An 8,737-nucleotide genomic window follows, 5' to 3' on the forward strand; every position below is an offset into this window, starting at 1 on the left:
GGAGCTGCTGAGCGCTCCTGGGCAGGAAGCTTTGTGAAGGCAACAGCTTGGAAGGGGAAGCTCTTCAGATCTTTCCCCCTCCTTCTCCTCCTCCCTGGCCCGTGAGTGATTCAGTGTCCCAAACCTTAACTTTTTGTTACCACCTTCCTCCTCTTAATCTCCTTCATCTTCAACACCGCCTCCTCTATCACTACCATCTTCTCCTCCATCTGTCTGCCTCCTGGATCTCTCTTGTTTGCTCGCTCTCCCCCCTCCTCTTCCACCTCCCTCCTTCTCTTTCTTCTTGCCTTTTCCTCCTCTCTTTTCTTCTCGTTTCTTTCTCCTTTTCCTCCTCTTCCCCTACACGTTGTTGTTGTTGTTAGAAAGGATTCTTGCACCCCCTGGTGCTCTTGCGTTTTGTGTGGTAGGAGAGGAGATTGTCTTCTTTCTCTCTCTCCCTCTGGTTGCTCATTATTCAGAGAGAGACACAGAGGGTGAGTGAGAGAGAGAGAGAGAGACGGATATCTCAGGTCATCTGCAGCTGCAGCAAACCAGTGAAGGAGAGAGAGAGGGAGAGAGAGGGGGGGAAAGCAGGGAAAGATGGCGATCCTCCATTGCTGAGACCTGGCAAGGAGCACATGAGACTCACAAAACAACTTCCACAACAATAACAAGAAGAAGAGCTAGGCAGAAAGGAAGAGGAGAGGAGACAGCAGCAAGAGCAGCAGTGCCGGGACGCTCCTGTAAGTTCTCGCAATTAAAACCCATCTCCGGTTTGGCATTGGAGAGATCATCTCTCATGTGTTTATCTATATACCTCTTTTTGTTTGGTCTTCTCTCTCTTTCTTTCTCTCCACCACCTTCCTCTGAAACCCATTCATTCGGCCAACGGAGGAAGGAGGAGGAAAGAAAGGAAGAAAAAAAAAGAGGAGAGGGAGCGAGAGAGCGGGGTGTTTTGTTTGAGAGAAGTCTCTTGCATGGAGGAGGAGAAGAGGAGGAGGTGCTGGTGGTGGTGGTGGTGGTGGTGGTGGTGGTGGTGGTGGGAGGAGGAGGAAGGCGGTTAATTAATTTTTTGTTGTTGCATTAAAGGGGGGGTATGGGGAGATAAGTGAGATATCAACCGAGCTTTCGGGGCGGGGGGTGCCCGTGTGGCTATGTGTGTGTGAGAGAGGTCTGGATGGTGCTGTGCGTGTGGACTTGGATCAGAGACGGGAGAGACACGGAGGAGAGAAAAGCTCCGTGCTGGCACGACCCAGGCAATCGGGTGACCTCTTTCTTCCTTTCTTTCTTTCTCTCCCTCTCTCCCCCTCTCCCTCTCCCCGTCCCCTCGCTGCCCCCGTCTCGCCGCTGGTCCCTCACCGGCGGTGCTGCCCCCGTCGCCGCGCTCCTGGAGTTGGGATGCGGGGGTCCCCGGCGGCGCGGGGCTGGGGGGCTGCTGTGCCCGCAGGAGGCTGCTCGCAGGAGGACAGCGTTCGGCTGGAGAGCAGGAGCCATTACACACGCTTCTGCTCTCCTTTGAGAGAAAGAGAGCGAGAAGGGAAGAAAGGAATGGGAAGGAGCCCACTTCTTCTCGCTCACTTCTCCGACGTCCCTACCTTTTATCCAGGCAAGGGAGAAGGAGCTTTCTCCCCTGTCCCTTTCTCCACCACCCGGAGCAGCTTTCTCCCTATCTCTCCCCCTCTTTCCCTTTCTTTATCTCCCTGTCCTCCATTTGCAAGCTGTCTGCTTTGGTTCCAGTCCAGGCTCCACAACACAAAGCTTCTCCTCGCTCTCGCTCACATGCACACACACAGTCCACAGGGCTCTTTATGTCTTCTGGAGTAACCTTGTTCTTCCCCCCCCCCCCCCCCCTCTCCTCAGCCCCCCTCCCGTCCTCTTGGCTTTGTGGTTTCTATTCTCCACACAGAGAGATCCTCCTGGAGCTTCATGTGGTTGTGATCTGATAGGATTCCTCCCCCCCCTCACATCCCTCTTTTGGGGGAGAAACGGGAAAAGTTTCATTCGTTTTTCTGGTGTTTGGAAGGAGAAAGACCTTCAAGTTTGAGAGCTTTCTGCAGCTGCTTTTGTGTGTGTGTCTGTGGGGGTCTGTTTGTCTCATGAAGCTGCTTGCATGTCTAAGAGGAAGTGACTAGTTTGGCAGAGAGCTGTGATCTGAGTCAGGTAAGCCATGTCATGTTCTCTAGCTCCACCAGAAAATGGAGGAGAGAGAGAGTAGACAAAGCTGAGATGGGAACTGCTCCTAACATCGTGGATGCCTCTCCATGTTTTGAAGCTTTGCTGGCAGAAGCTGGCTTAATCATGATTTTTTCCCCTAGGGTTTCTTCAGTTTTTTCAATGTACAACATTGTGATGGGTCTTCTCTCTGACTTCATGCTATCAGGAAATGAGGATTGGAGGAAATTGTTCAGATTCTCCTTCACACAGAGAAACACATCCTTAGGCTTTTTTGCTCTTATGCTTTCATGTGGAGGTCACCTTTCTAGACATTTTTCTTTGGTTAAAGACCACAGAATTTAGGAGGTTGATCGGTTGACCAAAGAAATCGTGTATATGTGCATATATTTATAGATTTCTGAAAGCATTTGGAGGTAAGTGCACGCAGCTTGAGGCTGCTCAGGTTCTTCCAGAGAATGTCATGAAATGTCATTTTTTTTTTCTAGGTGATGCTGTTGATGCCTGATTTATGGGATTTTTAACTTCTGATTTTCAAGAGAATTCCTTCTTTTGGGTGTATTTTAAGTTAAGATGGAATATTTCTCCTCACTCACTAGGTTGCATTAAAATGATATTGGCAAGATTTTAGTAGGTTCCTCAGAGCATCATAAAATACATAATTTCTCTTGGAAAATATGAAACAGTTTTCACAGCTGTCTTTTTTGGTGTCTTAAAATCTATTTTTTTTTTTTTTTTTTTTTTTTTTTTTTTTTTTTTTTTTTTTACCCTGAAAAGTTATGGCAGCATTTTTGTTACGGTTTTAATGTAATTATGGAAACCTAAGATCTTTAAAGAGTGATAGCAATTGAAAATGAATTTGTCTGATTTTCTTAAGCCACCTATTTAACTGAAATCATTTTGGGTAGTCTCAGACCAGGCCTCGCCCTTTTTCCACCAGCCTCAATTTGCACAACAGTTGCATAGTAGATGCAGCTGCATATAAAATTCAAGCTACAATACTGAAATGCATGAAGGGGATACCAGGATGAAGCATGCCCAGTTTGAAGGCACAGCTCCATAGAAAGGTAACATTCGTATATAGAGTGTCCTGATGCATTTATGAAGGAAAGTGCAACATATAGGAGGTACAAGTGACAGAACAGGAAATTGGTGAATCTGAATCAAAGCACATCCCAACATGGGCACCAAGAACAGAAAGATTTGATAATTGTTATGACTAGAGTTGGAGTTGGGATGCGCCTCCCACAAGGTTAAAATCAATAATTTTTTATTATTTGTTTCCCACCCCCCCCCCACCCTGTGGAATAAATGCCTCAGTACATAACTTAATACATCAGGAAAGTATACTGCCTTATCAGCTGTGCATTGTTACTTCTGGTAGCTTATAGGTCACCCAACGTACTGAGACATCTTTCTGAAACAGTTTCAGAAGTGGCCTGTGAAACATATTTCAGGTCTGCTTCATCTTATACTTCAACAAAGCAAGGAGTTGGGTCAACTACTTAATTTTCTTTTTCTCCTTGAGATGATGTCCATTGATGCATTTCACAGTTTCTGCACAGGTCTAATTCAGCAGCAACAGAAGATGATGAGAAAGTCCTCACTGACCTCTGGTGGTCTGGTCAGATCCTAAGTATCCACCTCCTCTACTAGAGATACAGTCTCCTTATTGTGCTACATAGTTCAAAACGAATTCCCTGTAACTTGAGGGAGGTCCTCTCATCGTCTGCCTGCAGACGCCTTGCTCTTGAATGTGGCAATACAAGAGCAAGTTCGAGTAAGTTAAATTGGGCATCTTCATGGGAAGGCATCTGGGCTCTCTCCTGCAGTGGCAGGCACCCTGCAGGTAGGGAAACGTCACTGCAGCAGTTTATGTTGGAGTGCGGCACTACTCCTGCGGGAGTTTTCTTTAGAATGAGTCTGAACTGTTGTTAGAGTATAATATCTTAATGATGATCCTTGCTGCAGTCTTCCCAGAGTGAAATCCACCTTGCTTTTAGAAGACTAGCTGAGTGACTTCTACTTTTCAAACCCAAATAAATATATAAGTAAGAATTAGCTCTAGAAAAATAATTTCAATTCATGAACTAGTGATGACTAGCATGTATCATGTCATAAGGCACAAATTTTCTTCATTCAGTTAGTGGCGTTCAGTTGCTTTTGATTTATGAGAAACGAGCACCAAGCGCTTGTCTACGGTTAGGCTCTAACAGAAACTGCATTCTTAGGTTGTTCTTAAGTATGTAGACTTGCTTTTCTTAATTGCTTTTCTTAACCCCATTAGACATAACCTATGGACTACTGCTTTAAAAATATTTAAACAATGAATCAATTTCCTTTTACATTTTTATTAGGTTGATAATGAACTACATTCAGGAGAAACTTAAAATATCGTGTTTCTTTCTTTCTTTTTTCTTTTGAAATTTTAATTCCAGAAAGTATTCCAAACATTAATGTGTTAAAACACACTTTTGGTTTACTTGTATATGGTCAGGCAGTGAAGATATGAATACATAGCTGGACAGTGGAAATGGAAAGTAGAGCAACAGCAAGCATAAGTGAGGGGAAAAAAAAGATGGCCAATTCAATCCAGCAAATTTATAACCATTTTTGGAGTGCTGTGATTGACTTTTATGAAGATGTGAATAATTGAAAAGATAGTTGATAAGTATTGAAGGAGAACTATGTTCAACATACATGTCTGGACATCTGGCAGATGTTAATCTGGGCCCTAAGGAATGGACAAGTTTAATTTTAGTCTTAGAAAGGAAATGGGAAGAACCAAAGCCTTATAATAGTACGAGTTACAGTGTAAGGAAGGTTACTTCAAAAAAAAGCTCAAAGACGTCTCTTGAAATTTGGAGCTCCCAGAAACAAATGTGAATGATTTTGTTCTGTGAATTTTATGATAATTCCAAACAACATGTGGAGGGACAGTATAAACTGAGATTGCTCCAGTTTGCTCTAACACTTTCTCTGCATGTTGTTGTGGATAATTACTGAAATTGAGCAGAAGAACATTGCTTTGTAGTAGGAAATTGCAGAAAAGGAACTTCTATCCATGAAATTAGTGAAAAGATATATAGTATTCATTAATTAACATCGCCCTGTTACGAAGCTATCACTAACCAAACATAGTGACAAAAGTCATAGAAGGATAATTATCCAAAAACACCCAGTGAGATGCTGAACTGAGTGACTGGAAGAAGCATGCTGGTAGAGAAAAGAGATGCTCTTCTGACAGACCAGGAAAGATGGTCCATGGAGACCCATCTTTGACTCTTTTCAGGTATTATACTTCTCTATATTTTGCTGAGTTTTCTATGCACTGTAGTAGAAAACCATATATATGTATGTGTGTGTGTATACACGTACATATTTGTGGATATTTCTCTATTTTGAATTGAAATGATGTTTCTTGTGAACTTGTTTCAGTTGAAAAAGGTCATCTTCTACTATGATATCCTTAAAGGATATGATCAAGCATGAATTTCTAATTGGCAAAATGTCTTAACTTCATCAACATAAATGCTTGCTGTCTTTTCAAACAGTTGTTCACTTCTAGAGTAGTAACTAATCGAGCAGTCCATCTGAAAGAGTTTGTTTAAAGGAAATCCTTCAGGTAGGAGTAAAATATAACATGAACCAATAGGATGTAATCAGCAGTTACTGAAATAGGAATTGAGGAGGACTGCCAACCTTACTCTACAAGGAGTATGAAAATTTGAGGGGAGAGAGGAGAACAGTAAGAATTAACGTGGCTTAAATATCTGCTAAACTGTGGATACTTAAGTTCCTCAGAGAGAACAACTCAAAATTTTTAGTGAAAGAAGTGCTGGAGAAGTTGGTGTTGGTGCAAGTCTTCAGCTGCTGGCAGAGACACAGTTAACATTGTAAACGGTTGAACTTCAGCATGGCACTTCTCCAAATGAGTTGACTGTTGAAAATAAAATGTTCCAGAAGAACTGGGAGAACAGGAAAGAAGTTAAAATAGCATGGCTTGTATGCCAGTGCTGAAAGAAGAAAAGAGGGGAGGAAGGGAGATAGCTCAACTTATGATAATTATCTTGTTGGCTGTAGTGAAAAGGCTGTAGCAGAAGATTCCAAATGAGGGGACCAGATTTAATACAATCTGAATTATTGTGCTGAGTTTTGGAAATATTCTTCTACTTTCAAATTGTGTTTGGGAAGTTGAAAATATGGGTAAATAAAAAGTCACATGAGATTGTTTTGAGTTCTGTTCCATTTTTGTTGGTTTTTTTTTTTTTTTTTTGGTTTGGTTTTTTGCGTTTTGTTTTTTTTTCTTCCCTGCTTCGGGAAGAATACAAAGATGTAAAGTGTGCCACTTATCTCTTGAGCTTCATGAAGCTGTGCCATATGTTGCAGTCCAAACGCAACCCCAGAAGGGTTTGAAAGAGGGGTTTTGTGATGGGGTAAGAGGAATCTTTATTTCTGGTTTGTCTTATAGTTGAAATACGTGGGCTTATGTACAACATCTATTCTTTCTCCCGAGTTCTCTTCTGCTTTTCAGCAGTTGCATGGAGTTGTACAGTTGCTTTGTTCAGCTTGAGTCAGTCTATGTTACTGCTCTCATCTTAAAATATCCTTGGTTAATCACTGTTTGAAGGAGCTTCCCTCCACCATTGGTTATGCTTGCTTTGTAGTATTTTCTGAGACATACTCGTTATTAGAACATCAGTCCTAGACTGAACAGTGATGCTGTGCCTTTTATTTCTCCTTCATCTTCACTTCTTTGTTTCTGGCTTAGTCTTTTTGATGCCGTTATGGACCTTCATAGCTGCTGTCTACAGTGTTTTTTTGGCTGTGGCTTGAAACAGTTTACTGGGTAGAAGATGGTAAAGATCCCTCAAGAAAAACAATGCTTGTTTGATAATTTAAAGAAGATGGAAATGAGACATCTCAGGATGTGCTATCATTGTTCTTGAGTGGAGTCAAATACAGTCTCTTTAAGAATACATGTTTAATAATGTCAGCATAGAGCTGTAGGCACAGCGTCAATGTCATGAGTGATTAGGAAGGACTTACTGAGAGCTTATCAGGGCAGCAATCATTGCAAGGCCACTGTGTTGAGGACAAATAATTCTGAGAAAGCCCTGGATTCACTGGACTACTGTTAGTTTTCAGTGGTTAAATTCAAGAATGTAGTTGAAGTGAGTAGCTTGTTTTTTCATGGTGGAAGATAAAACAGTCTAATTGGGAATGTGCAGGAAATTGAGGAGTTATTTTACATCTAGCTTCTTCTCTCCCTAGGATGCCTATGTTTTATGCTTGTGTTTTGCCTTCTTCCAATGCCAGGGAAATGTAATTAACAACTTGCTGTTCAGTTAAATAATGGGTAGTCAGCAGAACTGGACAGTGTATTTGTGGCACCCTTTTTTTTTTTTTTTTTTTTACAGGTACAGCCTCTTGCTGACCTGAAGATTAAGAAGTAGGATGTTCAGCACTGGCATTGTTGCTATTAAAAAGCTCTGGGAAGGGGCCTGAGAACCCCAGCTGCTGCTGTGGTAGAGGAAGTTAGGCCTTCAAAGGATACGAGGATTAGAGTGTCAGGAAAAGTAAGTGGTAGCATCAGCACAAGTAGAAAATAGGCATAGCTATTCAGCAAACAGAAAAGTAGGCTAAGGCATGCCATAATTATGTGTAGTGGAAACTTGCTGCTAATAGAGAAATTGCGTGGGGTAGAGAGGCAGGAGAATGATTTTTCAAGACAAAACAAAGCAGACATTGCAGAGAATGATATAGGAAGACTGAGGATTCAGTGTGCTCGTGATAATGTGAAAGAGAAGACTTTGTTTTGAAAGATGCTAAAAATGGAATCTTCTGATGTACATGTGGTCACTGTTTCCGTGGCCTTATAGGACAATAGGGGCTTCTTTGCACTGCCTGAGTGAGCAAACTCTTCCTTCTCACTTTCAGCTCTTGAGGTTCAAACAGTGCTGCTTCAGGGTGGTACCATTAGTTATGGAAAGAAGGCATCACAGGATATTCCTTTTGGGAAGAAGATGGGTCATACTGGATTGGTTTGTTGTCATGCAAATATTTCAAAATAAGATAGCTACTTATCACAAGAATCAGGCAAACACATACCTCCCACACATTGTCCCTAGATCTCTCATTGCTGGCAAGGAAGAGAGAATACTGGGCGAATGTGACACTCAGAACCTGTGCTCCAACAGCCCATATTTGGAGTTTTCTCCTGCCTTACAAATAAACAGAGTAGATGAAGACTACATGTGCAGGAAAATTAGGATTCAACATGAGTTTGATATGCAGGGCAGTGCATTTACCTTCTTAACAAACTTGACAGTTGGTTGACTTGCTGAAGACTTCAGTGTCTCTCTGGAAAAGTGATCATTACTAAAATATTCCCTGTAGTCCAAAAGCCAGAATTCAGATATTTTATGATCCAAAAAATTTTTTTTTTTTTTTTTTTTTTTTTTTGCTCTCTATTTTCCTTTTCTTGATATTAAAGTGAAGTTCAGATAAGTCCACAATTCCTAGCTCAGGTTGGGAGCAGGATTGGTGGAGGCATCTTGCTTGCATCATTGGTAGTTACCCAACA

General features: G+C 41.8%; 1 protein-coding gene across 3 annotated transcripts in view; it reads left to right on the forward strand.

The window, feature by feature from the left end:
- Positions 1 to 549: 549 nt before the first annotated feature.
- Positions 550 to 8,737, forward strand: part of ZNF462 (zinc finger protein 462) — an 89,452-nt gene continuing 81,264 nt past the window's right edge. For all 3 annotated transcript variants that reach the window (XM_042823014.1, XM_042823016.1, XM_042823017.1), the window contains exon 1: positions 550 to 722. The gene's annotated coding sequence lies outside the window, so the exon portion shown is untranslated. The remainder of the gene's footprint in view (positions 723 to 8,737) is intronic.

Source organism: Centrocercus urophasianus, unplaced genomic scaffold (genome assembly GCF_019232065.1).
Source record: "Centrocercus urophasianus isolate 14NV4802_14NV808 unplaced genomic scaffold, USGS_Curo_1.0 seq_21, whole genome shotgun sequence".
Lineage (NCBI taxonomy): Eukaryota > Metazoa > Chordata > Aves > Galliformes > Phasianidae > Centrocercus > Centrocercus urophasianus.